The sequence below is a fragment of the Corylus avellana genome, chromosome ca2 (genome assembly GCF_901000735.1).
Source record: "Corylus avellana chromosome ca2, CavTom2PMs-1.0".
Lineage (NCBI taxonomy): Eukaryota > Viridiplantae > Streptophyta > Magnoliopsida > Fagales > Betulaceae > Corylus > Corylus avellana.
The window spans coordinates 30,620,152-30,636,110 of record NC_081542.1 but is presented as its reverse complement, the minus strand read 5'-3'; the positions used below and the strand labels follow the sequence as shown (position 1 = coordinate 30,636,110).

Below are 15,959 nucleotides of genomic sequence, written 5' to 3'. Positions count from 1 at the left end.
GATGGGGCCACACACAATGATGTTTGAGGTGCACCATGGGGGTACTTTTAACAGGCAACATAGGGTTCATTATGTTCGGGGCGATGTTAGTAATTACCCAAAGCCATATGATAGTGCTAAATTGAAATTTTCTGACATAGAGGATATATGTAAGACATATGGGTATAGGTCTGGGGACCTTGTTTATTACTGTGTACCAGGATATCCTTTAGAACAAAGGTTAAGACTTATGTCCTCTGACCACGATGTAATTGAAATGGTGGCAAACCATGTAGGTCATGATCTTGTAGTGTTGTATACAGTAATGTATGGTGTAGTAGATGTTGTTGTAGAAGGAGATGATGAAGAGGATTCAGAGTATGAGAGGACAATTGTGTTTAGGAAAGATGCTTTCTGGGATTCAGTCCTTGGTGATGACACTGACTGTCTTGACTCGAATGACGATAGTACTCTTGCTTATAGGGACAATGATGAGGGGGTTGGAAATGATGAAGATGTAGAGGTTGATGGGGATGACACTGATGAGCTTGGGGGAAATGATGAGGATGGGGATGGGGATGAGGATGATGATGAGGATGATGATGCTAGAGAGAGTGATGTAGGTGGAAGTGATGGACAACATAGAGGTGGAGAAGAGATGGAAGAGAGGGAAGAGAGTGATGATAGTTCATACAGGGATGATAGTGATCAGCTTAGGTCACCACATGATAGTGGTGATGATAGTGCAGTGCCCTCCTGGAGGGATGTAACCAAAATGGTGCAGTTTGATTCTACTTATTTAAATAATCCTACATTGATTAAAGGGAATACATTTCACAATGCATTTGAATTTAGAAAAGCAGTGAAACAGTACAATATTATAAGAGGGAAGGATTTGAGATTCAAGAGAAATGAGCTTAAAAGGATTGTCATAGTTTGCAACGGCCCAAGGTGCAAGTATAGGGTGTATGGGAGGCAGTTGAAGAATGAGATGACATTCCTTTTAGTATCCATAAGGCCCAAACACACTTGCACTAGGAAGTACCAAAATCATATGGTCACTTCAACTTGGATTGCTGAGTGGTTCATGGATTCTTTTAGGGAGCAGCCAAACATGCCCATAGATGTGTTGCATAAAAAGGTGAAAAACAAATAGAATGTGGATGTCCATGTGAGTTCTCTGTATAAGGCAAGAAAAAAAGCATGAGAAGCAATCTATGGGAAATTGGATGAGCAGGACCATCGTTTGTGGGATTATTGCTCCATGGTTAGGAGCAATAATGTGGGCAGTTGTATGATTTTGATGGTTGAGAGACCAATGCCTAAGATACCATGCAGATTTCAAAGGCTTTATGTTTCATTGGCAGCCATGAAGAATGGCTTCAAGGAAGGGTGTAGGCTCGTTATTGGTGTTGATGCATGTTTTCTAAAAGGTATGTATAAGGGGTAGCTAATGGTTGCTGTTGGTAGGGATGCTAACAACTACATGTACCCAATTGCAATGGTTGTGGTAAAGGCAGAGACAAAAGATAGCTGGACATGGTTCCTGGAGGCGCTTGTTACAGATCTTGGTCCAACTCGACATGGATGGACTTTTATTTCAGATCGACAAAAGGTAATTTAAGAATAAGTTATTATTCACATAAATTCAGTGTTTGGTGTAATGCATGCAACTAATTATGTTTTCAACTATTGTGCAGGACCTCCTTTCAAGCCTAGAGAAAGTATGTCCGTAGCCCAAGCATCGTACATGTGTTAGGCACTTGTATGCGAATTTCAGAACTGAAGCTCATCGGGGGGTGCTACTGAAAGATCTTCTTTGGCAAGCTGCTACAACCTACACAAAGCTAGAGTTCTACAGAGTAATGGATGAGATAAAAAGAACTAGCAAGGATGCCCATGCATACCTGGAGAAAGTTGACCTCAACACATGATGTAGGGGTTGGTTCAATACAAATGTCAAGTCTGGCCTCTTACACAACAATACATGTGAGAGTTTCTATTCTTGGATCAAGAAGTTCCGTGACCAGACAATCTTGACCATGTTGGAAGGAATTAGATGCAAGTTAATGAGAAGGTATGTGAGGAAGAAGGAGTTGATCAATTCAATGGAGGAGGCCATAGGGCCAAAGATTAGAAAAAAAACTTGAAAAAAGAAGAGGATGAAGCCAGTAACTGTAGTTGTACATATGCTAGACAGGGTATGTTTGAAGTTGAGTGCCTCGGGAGGAGGTTTGTTGTAGATGTGGATGGTAGAACTTGGGGCTGCAGGAAATGGGATGTAACTGGTATCCCATGTTCTCATGCCATTTCAGCCATTTTACACCAAGGTGGAGACCCTAATGATTATCTAAGTCCATACTACAGCAAGGAGATGTACTTGAAGTCCTATGACTACATTATCTACCCTGTGCCAAGTGAAGAGCAATGGCCTAGAAGTTACCAACCTCACATTGAGCCACCCAAATCGAGGGTAACTCCTGGTAGACCAAAAAAAAACTCAGAAATAGGGGTGTTAATGAACCAAGAAACCCTAGTGCAATTAGGAAGGGGGGAAATAAGAATCAATGTGGGCACTGTTGGAAGTTTGGTCACAATAAGAGATCATGCGAAGCTAGGCAGCGACATGAGGAAAGAGGGGACTGTGCGAGACAATTTTACATAGAGAATGCATCAACTGACTGGAGTTTGGACATGGTAAGTCACTTGTTTAGTTTACTGTATATATGGTTTATTGATTAGTGTTTAATTGACTACATCTGTCAACAATTGTGTTGTGTTTAGTTTGTAGATTTTTTGGTTTGTTGGTTAGTGTTTAATTGACTATATTTGTCAACAATTGTGTTTTGCTTAGTTTGTTGATTTTTTGGTTTGTTGGTTAGTGTTTAATTGACTATATTTGTCAACAATTGTGTTGTGTTTAGTTTGTTGATTAGTGTTTAATTGACTATATTTGTCAACAATTGTGTTGTGTTTAGTTTACTGTATTTACTATATTGTTGTAGTTGGATAGATCTTCAACTGCCACCTCAGCAACCACCACCACAAGATCAAGAGTGAACACACCATCAAATGGTGCAAAAAGGGGAAGAGTTAACACACCATCAGCTCATGCAAAAGAGCAAGAGTGAACACACAATCACAGCCTACACCAGAGACTCCATCACAATATGCACCAGAGCCTTCATCACATCCTGCATCCCAGCCTGTACCAAAGCCTCCATCACAGCCTGCATCCTAGCCTGCAGTAGAGCCTACCAGAGTAGTACCTTCTTCATCCCAGCAAGCCAGAACAGCTACCAAGGTAGCAACACATTATGCATACAGACCAAATGTGAGTAATATTTCATTTTTCATATTCGGTAATTTTTCATGTTAACCCTAACTTTATTGGCCTGATTGTATACCTATATTGTAGGCTAAATCCATATTTGGTCATAAGCAGAAGACAATCGTAGGATTGGCTACAAGGACAAAGGAGGGTGGTAGGTTAAGCAAGCATGTTGGGAGTAAGAGACAACCTACCAACAACCAAAAGCTTATTGTTGATTTGACTGGGTACCCTGCTGACCCACCCCCAATTCCAGGTGGTGGACCAGTATGCTCTTAGGGTCCTTCCCGAGTTGGTGATATAACATATAGAATTGCCCCACCAGATTTTGACATACAAAAGGGTCAGGGGACAACTGCTGACAACCCTCCGCCAGGTTTTGGGGACCATGTTCGAAGAATGAATAAGGGGAAAGAGAAGTCCACCACAGTAGTGAAGGGCAAAGGGAAGAAGAAAATGTGGGAACTATGACTTCTTGTTGTCAACTTTTTGCGTTTGACCACCTAATGGTTGTGTTTATATTTTGTAAACATTATAATGGATGAAGTGAAAATGGTGGTCATGTATACTTTTGGGAACATTTAGAAACTATGTGACTTGTGGATTCACCATTATGTAACTATTATGCTGAAATTGTTGACTAGTTGGATGATTGAGAAGTTGCTTAGTGGAATTGCATCATAGTTGTATTTATATTTTGTAAACATTGTAATGGATGAAGTTAAAATGGTGATCATGTATACTTTTGGGAACATTTAGAAACTATGTGACTTGTGGATATACCATTATGTAACTATTATGCTGACATTGTTGACTAGTTGGATGATTGAGAAGTTGCTTAGTGGAATTGCATCATAGTTGTATTTATATTTTGTAAACATTGTAATGGATGAAGTTAAAATGGTGATCATGTATACTTTTGGGAACATTTAGAATCTATGTGACTTGTGGATTCACCATTATGTAACTATTATGCTGACATTGTTGACTAGTTGGATGATTGAGAAGTTGCTTAGTGGAACTGCATCATAGTTGTATTTATATTTTGTAAACATTGTAATGGATGAAGTTAAAATGGTGGTCATGTATACTTTTGGGAACATTTAGAAACTATGTGACTTGCGGATTCACCATTATGTAACTATTATGTAGAAATTGTTGACTAGTTGGATGATTGAGAAGTTGCTTAGTGGAATTGCATCATGGCCTAGAAGCCATGATGTTCATATGCATGTAGTGTGTCCATATTCAGGTTTTTTGAGCTTGTTTTGACGATATACCCTTTTATAGCTGAAGATAAGTTGTCATGCATGTTTCCCATGATTGGAAACTCTCATAAAATGTAATGCAATCTGTTTGAGTGTTGGACTCTAATAAGCATCCAGGCCAACTTCAATATTTTATGTAACAAGCATTCTTTAATTTCAGGTTGGCTGCTATAGGTTACTCACTTGTTATTGTCATTTAAAATTATGGCAAACTTTATACTCAACTTGTGAAATTCTCAACTGTTGAAATTGACAGACATTAAATTCAATAGAGGACTCAATTCTATGAACAAATCCCAAAAACAGCTTGTCAAATTGTACGAACAAAATTCATACAAAGCATTCCAAAACATTCCAAATATTCCAAACTCAACAAAATTCATACAAAAAACATTACAAAATAAAACATAACCACAAGTTTGATAACAGTTGGATTGGATTAACAAATGACGACAACAAAAACATGCAAATTCAATTGTCTTCTTCATATGGTCAACATCAACATTGGTGCAAGTCTATTTGAAGAAAATAGATAAAACATCATTACAGCAACAAGACACAAAAAACATACAAGTGCAACTTGGAACTTCAGTTGCAAGCCGTTATACTTATTCTTCTGCCTTTCAAGTTTAAGTGCGAAATTAGCAGCATCAACTTCCATTTTCGAGTTGATCTGAGCAATTTCAATCTTGCATTTGAAGACTTCCATTTCTCTTTTAGACTTCAAATCCTGCTGCCACTCCATCAACATCGACATCACTCGATCACAGTATACACAAATGTCTGGTTCAACCCATTTCAAGAAATTGCAACCACGATTTTTTTCATTCTGTATAATCACACAAATTAGGGTTTAACCCATTACTAAAACAACAAAAATTATATTTCTGTTCAAATAAAATTCCTAAACCATAAACTTACGACATAATTTACACACGCATAAAACCTCTTTTAATTATTTTTAGTTGTAGAAGCTGTTTTGATCACTGTTTTGCTCCCCCATTTGCAAATTGGATGGCTCAATCCTGAATCGCTTACCTCACCCTCGGAGTGCTCCATCTTTCACCGTCGTAACCGTAAGACTCCTTCACCGTCTTGAGCTCGTTGCTGGCAGAGGAGAACGAGTGTAGGTCGTGGTCTTCAGTTGCTGTAAAACCCAAGCTTTGCGATTGCGATTTCCTCAGAAGGGTGGAAGCCATGGGTTGCGGTTGCAATTTGCTCAGATTTGCAGTGGTTCTCTTGGACATTTAACTTAGTAAGGGTGAGGGAGTATGAGGGTATAATGGGTAGTTCAGGTGAAAAAAGTCACGTGCAGGTCACGTGTTTCATTTTCCGTTTGGGGTTAACGATTGATTTAGACGAAGGAGTTCAAATTGAGAGCAATTGAAATTTGAGGGGACTAAATTGAGAAATTTTGAAGTTTAAAGAGGGGGGGGGGGGTAATTTTAGAACGGGTAGAAGTTTGGGGGTCCATAGTGAAGTTTCCCCTAAACTAGAACTAATTGCTTTACCCAAGAAACATTCAATTGTAATGTTAAGACATCCCAAAATGCCTTACAGAGAGTGCCTGCATCATAAACTAAAACTAAATGTTTTACTGAAGAAACATTCAATTGTAATGTTAAGACATCCCACATGACAATCACATTTGTTAAAAATTTTGTTTTCTCCTTAACAAATAATCTGAATATAAAACACTCCTAAAAATACAAAAAATAAAATAAAAGAAAAACAAATAAAAAAGTTTTCACCTTTATATATATATATATAAAACAAAAAAAATAGAAGGGTAAAAAATTGGGAGTGGCCGGACACCACCATTTTTCCTAAGGAGGTACCCACCACCAATGGCCAACAAGGGGGTGACCGAACCACCCCATGACCTATGGGGGTGGTTCGGCCACCCCTAACTTGTAAAATGCGGATGGTTCGGCCACCCCATTTGGCCTGGGTGGCTTTGGCCGAACATTTTTGAAATCAAAGGCTGAAGGCCCCCTTTCTATTTATGATGCAGCGTAGGATTGTGGTGAACAAGAAAACAGCAAGTTGAAGGGGTAAATATTTCTAAGATTGTGAAACTATCACAAGAATCAAAGAAATCTTCTTAAACAATAGAGACTATCTATGCTTTAAGGAAAAAACACAAAGAAACTCAACTATGAGTATTCTTATTTAGCAAAACTCAATAATAATCATAAACTGAATTGCTAAAGGCTATAAGCATATATTTATAGCCCAAGACTCCTAGTCCTAAAATAACAATGAAATAAAGTTGATTTATAAGTCTATGAAAGAAGACTAAACCAAATAGAAGACTAACAAAGAACCTAATTCAAAATGAAAGACTAAAAATAAGATAAAATAACAACTAACAAAGAAACCTAGTTTAAAACAAAAGATTAAAACTAAGATAAGTGTCTCTGATGTCCATCTGCGGAACAGACATGTTCGAGTGCGCTCGATCGCAACTATAGGGGTGATCGATCGCACAACCAGGGGCCTGGTGCGCATGTGTCTAGAAGTGCGCTCAATCGTAGGTACATGTGCACTCGATCGCACTTCTAGGGGACCTACGATCTACATCATTCTCCCCTTGTTGGAGAGAATTCGCCATCGAATTCAACCGGTTCTTTCCACAGTCCTTCAGATGCCCAATCAACTCATTCCACTTGTCCTTTCTCAAGATTAAAACAAGGCAACACCCCAAAATAAACGTGACGCTTCTCATTATCGAAATACCTTGATGGTTGTCATGAAAGCCCCATACACCATTTGCAATACTTCAGATTTGCTCTTCGTTCGTTCCTTCTCCCTTCCATGTGCCATGAAGATACTCAAGAATGGGTCAACCATTGTTTCCCTTGTGAACATATAATTTTTCTCATCTGCATAAAACTCACCATAATCTTCGTTAGGAGAATTTAAAATATCTTCAACACCAAGGAAATCAACATAACCTAATTCTTCATCACTAAAATTAAGAAATGCACCTGGAAGGTCTTCCTCAACCTCTTTATAATCGGCGATGCCATCCTCTTCATAATTGGCGATGACATCTGTAGGCCCTTCCTCTTCCAATTGGCCATCTTCCTTTGGATAGAGACCACCAAACATGAGGAAAAACCCATCTTTTTCGTGCTCCTCCGTAGGCCTTTCCTCTTCCCATGAGTCATCTTCTTTGGGCTCCTCATCATAGGTTGGTGGGGAATCCCAATCCCCAAATCCTTATGAAGGATATTCAACATCTTCATGTTTGAATTCTTCATCAATGAACTCGGATTCCTGAAACACTTCATCCATAGATTCCCTTTCCTCCTCCACAGGATATGGATTTGGTTGATGGATTTGAGGCTCGCGAATAATGGTCAAGTTGGCTTGTCGTGGCATCTCCATCTCAAATCGTGCTCTCCGTTTTTCAGAATGCGCCCTATGACCGACAACCATATTATCCTCATCCACAAAGCATTGATTCGTTCGATGGTGACGAACTTTAGGGCTACCCCGGTTGTCAACTCGGGTTGTGAAGATCTCTATTTCTTTCCGTAGTAGTTCCACTTCATCCACCATGCATTGCCAACAAATTGCCGCTTGATTCGCCTTTAATTTTTTTTGCAGCATCTCCACCTCATCCACCATGCGTTGCCACTGCTCCTCCGTGTGTGTTTCACCGACTGCTTCCTTACGTTCATACACGTCCTCCAGATGTGCAAAGCGGTTGCCCTTTCTTCTTGTGTTTGGCGGTGCCGTGAAAAGAAAACTGGAGCTCTAATACCAACTGATGCAGCGTAAGATTGTGGTGAACAAGAAAAATAGCAAGTAGAAGGGATAAATACTCCTAAGATTGTGAGACTATTACAATAATCTAAGAAATCTTCTTAAACAATAGAGACTAACTATGCTTTAAGGAAAAAACACAAAGAAACTCAACTATGAGTATTCTTATTTAACAAAACTCAATAACAATCATAAACCGAATTGCTAAAGGATGTAAGCATATATTTATAGCCCAAGAATCCTAGTCCTAAAATAACAATGAAATAATGTTGGTTTAGAAGTCTATGAAAGAAGACTAAATCAAATAGAAGACTAACAAAGAACCTAATTCAAAATGAAAGACTAAAAGATAAGATAAAATAACAACTAATAAAGAAACCTAGTTTAAAACAAAAGATTAAAACTAAGATAAGTGTCTCTGATGTCCATCTGTGGAACAGACATATTCGAGTGCGCTCGATTGCAACTATAGGGGCGATCGATCGCACAACCAAGGGCCTGGTGCGCATGTGTCTGGAAGTGCGCTCGATCGCAGGTACACGTGCGCTCGATCGTACTTCCAGGGGACCTGCGATTTGCATCAATTTATTTGGAGAATGTTTCCACCATCAGTAAACAAGGAGGATTGAGTGTCCATGATAGTGCCTAATACAGCAATACTTATTGCAGGAGTTAACTTTTCCTGCAAACCCGAGAAATTGCCTGCCGTGGAAAATGTGTATTCCTTGCACTGGTGACTGTTCGTTACATGTTATCATCCAACCTTGAAGCAACACCAAACTCCGAGGCTGACGGTCTCCTTAGATGGAAACAAACCCTTGAAAACCAAACATCTCTACAGTCATGGACACCGCCGGCACCGTCGATGATCAACACAACTAGCCCATGCACGTGGTTCGTAATTGCTTGCAACATGGCCTTAAGTGTCGCACAAATAAACCTACCAAGCGCCCGATTAACAGGTAATCTTAGCAGCTTAGATTTCTCTTCCTTGCCAAACCTTGTTACCCTCAATCTCAATAACAACATTATCAGTGGTCCAGTCCCATCCCAAATTGGTAAACTCTCAAGACTAACCCACCTTGATCTCTCCATGAATTTTCTTTCTGGTAATCTTCCCCTTTCCCTCACCAACCTCACCAATCTTTCCTCGCTCTATCTTGCAAATAACTTTATAGGTGGAGAGCTAGACCCACGTATATTCACTAATTGGACAAGGCTTGAATACCTTGAGCTCTATAACAACAATTTCACCGGAGTCCTGCGGTCAGAAATAGGCCTCTTGATGAATTTGAAATAGCTAGCATTGATGAACAATCATTTCAATGGTTCAATTGCATATGAAATAGGAAATTTGAAAAACTTGGATGCTTTGGCTTTAAGTCAAAACCATCTAATAGGTCCTATTCTTCCTTCTCTTGGTAACCTCAGCAAATTAACCATATTGTTTTTGCAGCAGAATAACCTTTCGGGCCCCTTCCCTCATGGTATTCTCAATGCTCAAAATCTGTCCCACTTGCGTTTGTTTATGAATCAGTTATCCGGTTCAGTACCTGAAGAATTAGCAAATCTCTCATCCCTAGAAAATCTCCAACTTGGTGACAACAAATTCTCTGGTTAGTTACCACCTTTCTGTCTAGGATCACGTCTTCAATTCTTCACCGCACCCTCTAACAACTTCTCAGGTCCCATCCCAAAAGGCTTAAGAAACTGCGAAAGCCTCGTTCACCTTTCACTTAAAGAAAACCAACTCACAGGAATGTTAGACCAGGCCTTGGGAGTATATCTAAATCTCAGTTACCTTGACTTGAGCTACAACAAGTTGAGAGGGGTTCTCTCACCTAACTGGGGAGGCTATAGAAAATTGACAGCCTTAAAACTCACAGGCTATTACATCACTGGTGAAATACCCAGTGAGTTTGGAGAATTGGATCAACTAAGGTGGCTGGATCTCTCTTCTAATCATATTGTCGGTGAAATACCAAAGCAGTTGGGAAAATTATTGAATCTGTTCTTCCTGAAACTGAGAGACAACCAGCTTTCAGGTCAGGTGCCGCTTGAAATTGGTTGGCTTTCCCATCTGGAGGAGCTAGACTTCTCTGCCAATGGGCTAAGCGGACAAATCCGAGAACAAATTGGGGACAGCACAAAGCTGCAAAATTTGTGCTTGAGTAAGAACTACTTTAATGGGACTATCCCAAATAAGATTGGCAATCTAGATGTACTGGGCTCACTAAATCTTAGTCAAAATTTACTCATAGGTGAAATACCTTTTGAGCTTGGGAATTTGATAATGTTAGAACACCTGAATCTCTCTCATAATATGCTCTCAGGTGCCATTCCCTCTTCGTTCAGGCAGATGACCGGCTTAACCACCATCGATTTGTCATACAATGAACTGGAAGGTCCACTTCTTGATAATAAACTCTTTCGCCGTGCTCCTCTTATGCATTCAGTACGAACCCAGATTTATGTGGGGAAGTAAATGGTTTGCGGCTCTGCAATATTATATCACGGGAGAATGATGCTCAAAGGAAAGTGCGGAAAGTTTTTGTCATTGTTGGAGCTTCTTTGTTTGTAACACTGCTAGCATTTGCTTTTGTAGTTTGGGTTTTTACTCTCTCCTCCCGTAGAGCAAAACTTAGAAGCAACCCGGAAGAAGGTGAACCGTCAAGGAATGCAAATCTATTCTCAATATTGAATTTTGTGGGGAAGATTGTCTGTGAAGATATCATTGAAGCCACCAATGGCTTCGATGACAACTTTTGTATTGGGGCTGGTGGAAGCAGAAGAGTTTACAAAGCTGAGATGCCTGTTGTGACAAATGCAAATTCCAAGATTACCGAAGAAGTAGAAACATGGAGAATAGAAAATAACACAACCACACAAGACACCAATATTTAAGTGGTTCGGCTTAACAAGCCTACATCTACTGGCGGAGACAATCCAGGAGAAATTCAGTAACAAAAGAGTGGAGTACAAAGAGTAGTACAAATAAAACCACTCAAAACCAAAAGCCCCAATACACCCCAATCTCACTCAAAAGAGAATTAAATACAAAAGAAAAAATATTCTCTAAGATTATCTAAGCTTTTCATCATTCCAAATGTGAGATCAAACTAAAAAAAAATGGTGTATCTTCTTCTCTCTACAGCACAAGCCTCTTTCTCTCTCGGCAACTTCAGTTCTTCTTTCTCTCTATTTCAACTAAAGTTGCTGCCTCTCTTCTTTCTCGATGACCGAATGGCTTCAATAATAAAGCAACAAAGTCTTTTCACAAAGCTTCTAGAAGAAGCTTAATGAAGAAGAGACAAATGGACGTGTGAGAGAGAAAACATAAGTCAAAAATATGGGATGCCATACTGCTGTGGGACCCACGGTAAGACTTGTGAAAACAAGTCCCCTAATCTGACAATGCCACTGGGACATTTGCTAGCAATAAAGATAATCTCGTGCTTGGAAGGTGAAGAGATAGACGACATGAAGATTTTCAAGAATGAGATTCGAGTATTAACAGATATATGACATAGGAACATTGTTAAATTCTATGGATTCTGTTCTCAAGGGCCACACTAGTTCCTAGTTTATGACTACATTGAGCCGGGAAGCTTGGCTAGCATCCTAAGCAATGACAGAGAAGCCAAAGAATTGGGCTGGAGGAAACGGGTGGACATTGTCAGAAGCATAGCAAATGCTTTGTCTTACATGCATCATGACTGCTCACCGCCAATCATTCATCGGGACATATCAAGCAAAAATGTGCTTCTCAACAGTGAGTTTGAGGCCTGCATCTCAGATTTTGTCACATTGAGGATTCTGAAACCTGATTCTAGTAATTGGACACTCATTGCAGGCACATACGATTATATGGCACCTGGTACGCTTGTCGTGAACTTTTTTTTTTTTCTTTTAATACTGAATTTAGTTTTGAGTGCCCTTCTCATTTGTCATTTGATGGCAGAGCTAGCATACACAATGAGGGCTACTGAAAAATGTGATGTTTATAGCTTTAGTGTTCTAGCTCTTGAAGTGATAATGGGAGCACATCCAGAGGAGGTTCTTTCCTCTCTAAGTAGCGGTGAGAAAAGCATTGAGCTTAAGAAAATGCTAGATCAGCATCTCCCTCCTCCTGCTGCTCTGTTAGAGAAAGATATGGATTCTGTAGTGAAGCAAGCAGTTGCCTGCTTAAGCATAACACCAAATTCCAGGCCCACCATGCGATGGGTGTCTCAGGCAATCATGGAAGCTTAAGCAACGGTTGCTAGCTAGCTGCTCTTGGCGTCTGTGTGTGTTTTGGTACGGAATTGAAAAGTAACTACGACTAGTTGAGATGAGACAAAGTTGTATTTGTTCTTCATAATATGCCCGAATACTGTAGTAGGGAGATGATATGTTCGTGACTTAAGGAGCATTAGGCCAATAAGGAGGATTTCTCCAATAGTCTTTAAATCCAATAAGGAAGCTATGTTCTAAGTGTCCCACATAAAGGCCATTCTAACTTCTATAAAGAGTCAAAATGCTAGTTAGTGCCCCAGTGAAGAGTTTAGTCAAACTACTATTTGTACTTCTAGTCCCCTTTGTAATTGACGTCTTAGTATCTTCTATAATACCTTTTTTTTATAACCTTCAAAGAAGTGTCTTACCCCTAATTAAACCCTCATTTGAAAAATAGCCCTAAAAACCCAACTAACTCTTTGGCTGAATGCTTAGTAGGGGACCACCGACATTCGACCCTGTCCTTAGTACGAACGTTCGGTAGGGGACCACACCGAACATCTGTTGACCAAAGTTTGACCCACTGGGTATTGACCCAACGTCCCACTTGCTACCCTAGAACCCATGCGCCTCCTTACCCCTATTGATGTGGTCTTTTTGTGTGCAAAAATATCAATAATAAAAATACCACTCACAATAGAACGAATCCTTATAGAATATGACTATATTTAGAGTGTTGAACCTCAAGGATTGTGCATGTGTTGTTATCAAGCTTGTCAAGATAAAATATAACTCAATTCAAAATATGATTATTTTGTTTTTCTTTTATAAGAGTAATGCATAAAAGTAAAAGTAAAGATAAATAGTAATGAGAGAAAGAATAGGGGGTTGATTTCACCCCTAACTGCATAACAATAGTCAATCATAAATTAACAAGGGAAATTCATACAATGCATGATATAGGGCTCGTGTCACTCGAGTAGTCATGAAAATATCACAATTAAGAATTAAGTATAATCCATTTTCGATTGGCACAGATCGTCAACCTAACCTCTAGATGCGGTACGATCCGTCTTCCGTAGGTATGTACAATCAAATCACTTAATGAGTTACAAGCAATTTAAGGGATAAACATAACTCATCTTCCACACACTAACCTGCGCCCAAGAATACCAAACATTCGGGGTAATAGTACAAGCAATCGGGGTAATAGTACACCGAACATTTGCCCAATAGTATCGAACATTCGATGACAATCTGAAAGCATTTTTAACCTATTCTCCACCTTTGCAGAAGGCATCACGCGTCCCTACTCCTATAAATACCTCCCATTGATTCCTAAGCCTTTCCCATACACCTGAAATACCAACCCTAGAGTGAGGAGATTTTCTTGAGAGGAAAGGAGAAGGTTGTGGGGAAGTTTGCCATCTTCAAGGTAAAATCTTGTCCATACACCAAGCATTTATGTTATTTTGTTGTTACTTCTGTTTTTCTTCAAGTTTTAAAGATGCCATGTTAGGCTTATGTGCCATTTCTCCCTAGATGGAAAAATGGGTTTTTCCTTAAAAAAAAAAACAAAAAAGGGTTTTCAAATGTTTTAGAAACACTCATTGTTTTCCTTAGTTTTCGTAATATTATGTTTCACTTTGTTTGTATGAACTTGTCAAGAGCCTAGCATGTAGTTTGTAACATGGTGACTTGAGGATAGAAGCCAAAGCATGCATTTTGGCCTCTACCCAAACGTTCTCTTCCCATTCTGGCCAAACATTAGCCCCCAAGCTCAAATGTTTGCTCCTTGGATAGAACGTTCGACCAGAGTCCATAATGTGTAGAAGTAGGGTTTTGCGACTATTTAGCTAGATGTATTCGATTAGGACCTTGTGTATCTTTAGTAAATCCACTAATGCTGCGTATAATGATAGCCATGTTTTGTTATAGCAGAAATTCGGAATGTTGGGGGACTCGAGCAAGTGTACAAGGTACGAGGTACGATATAAGTCAATACTTACCACTGCTTTCCTTAAAAACGTGTGATATGTCAGTTGACTGAGCACACGTATTATATGAGCATACTTATCGTTTATGCAACTTGGTAATTATCTTAATAATTGATTAATAAGATGCATCGTATGACATGGTACACTGGTACGTGCGGTATAATGGTTATGGGCTTACAATATATACTTGATTCTATGGTCAAATGTGTGCAAATGTGCTGTATGGGCCTTGGATCCAATAGTCGTTTTGTGACCAGCGCAGCCATGTCTGATTGACAGGTCACTACAGGAAAATTTTATTTTTCCGCTACGCAATCCTAACATTATTTATATTATGATGTTTTATATTTACAATGGTTACACTACAAAAAACTAGTTTTTTATTGACCAATGGTTTTTGACGTGTCAATGGTACTGACACGTTAGAAACCATTTTTTGACGTGTCAGTATTGACGTGTGTCAAAGGTTGAAATGGCGGGTGTCAAAAATTCCAATGTTTTGAGGTGTCATTTTTGATACATCAGAAATTTCTGACGTGTCAGAAATTGGAACGTCAATAAAAAAATGTGATGTGGTATTTTTGCCACGTCAAAAAATATTGATGTCGTGAAATTGCCACGTCAAAAAATTTATTGACGTGGCATTTTCACCACGTCAATAATTCTTTTGATGTGGCACACAATTTGACACGTCAATAAGTAGTGACGTGTCAAAAACCTGCCACGTCAATAATTTAAATTTTTTTTCTTTTCCTGTATATATTTTTTGAATTATTTGGGTTTATACCCGGATTTACGTGTTAACCTGATAGACAACTTGCATATCTACTACAAATGAAGTTCCAAAAGAAATTCCAACACACACACACACACACACACACACACATATATATATATATATATATATATATATATCCATCCTCCATATCTACTACATTGATACACCGAAAATAAGTTCCAACACAACACAAATATACAAAAGAACTATCCATATGCCACAAGACAAACAAACTAGTCTCAAGAAACTATTTCTGTTATCACAAATACATATAGTCTGATCAAACAATATACATCAACAAATAGGAACCAAATATATATACAACTTAACAAATTGATGGAAAACCACTTGCTCAATCCAAGTCAACATAATCATCACCCAACGCCTTATCTGCACTACCTGCAAATGAGTTGTGAACCAAGAGTTTCAATATTATTCTAAAATCCAATGATAATCAATGCAAAAATCCAAACACAAATATACAGTGGTGCAAATATACGTTAGTTTTAAAATGAACCATGGGAACATTGCGTTGCTAACTGAGACTTTTGTGCATACATAATTCTAACTGTTAAAGTGATCGATACGAGCTATAGTCATGTTAACAAGAAGAAAAA

At 38.9% G+C, this 15,959-nt stretch overlaps 1 pseudogene; it reads left to right on the top strand.

Moving 5' to 3' along the window:
- The first annotated feature begins 11,766 nt into the window (after positions 1 to 11,766).
- Positions 11,767 to 12,603, top strand: LOC132169568 (MDIS1-interacting receptor like kinase 2-like; annotated as a pseudogene).
- The last annotated feature ends 3,356 nt before the right edge of the window (positions 12,604 to 15,959 follow it).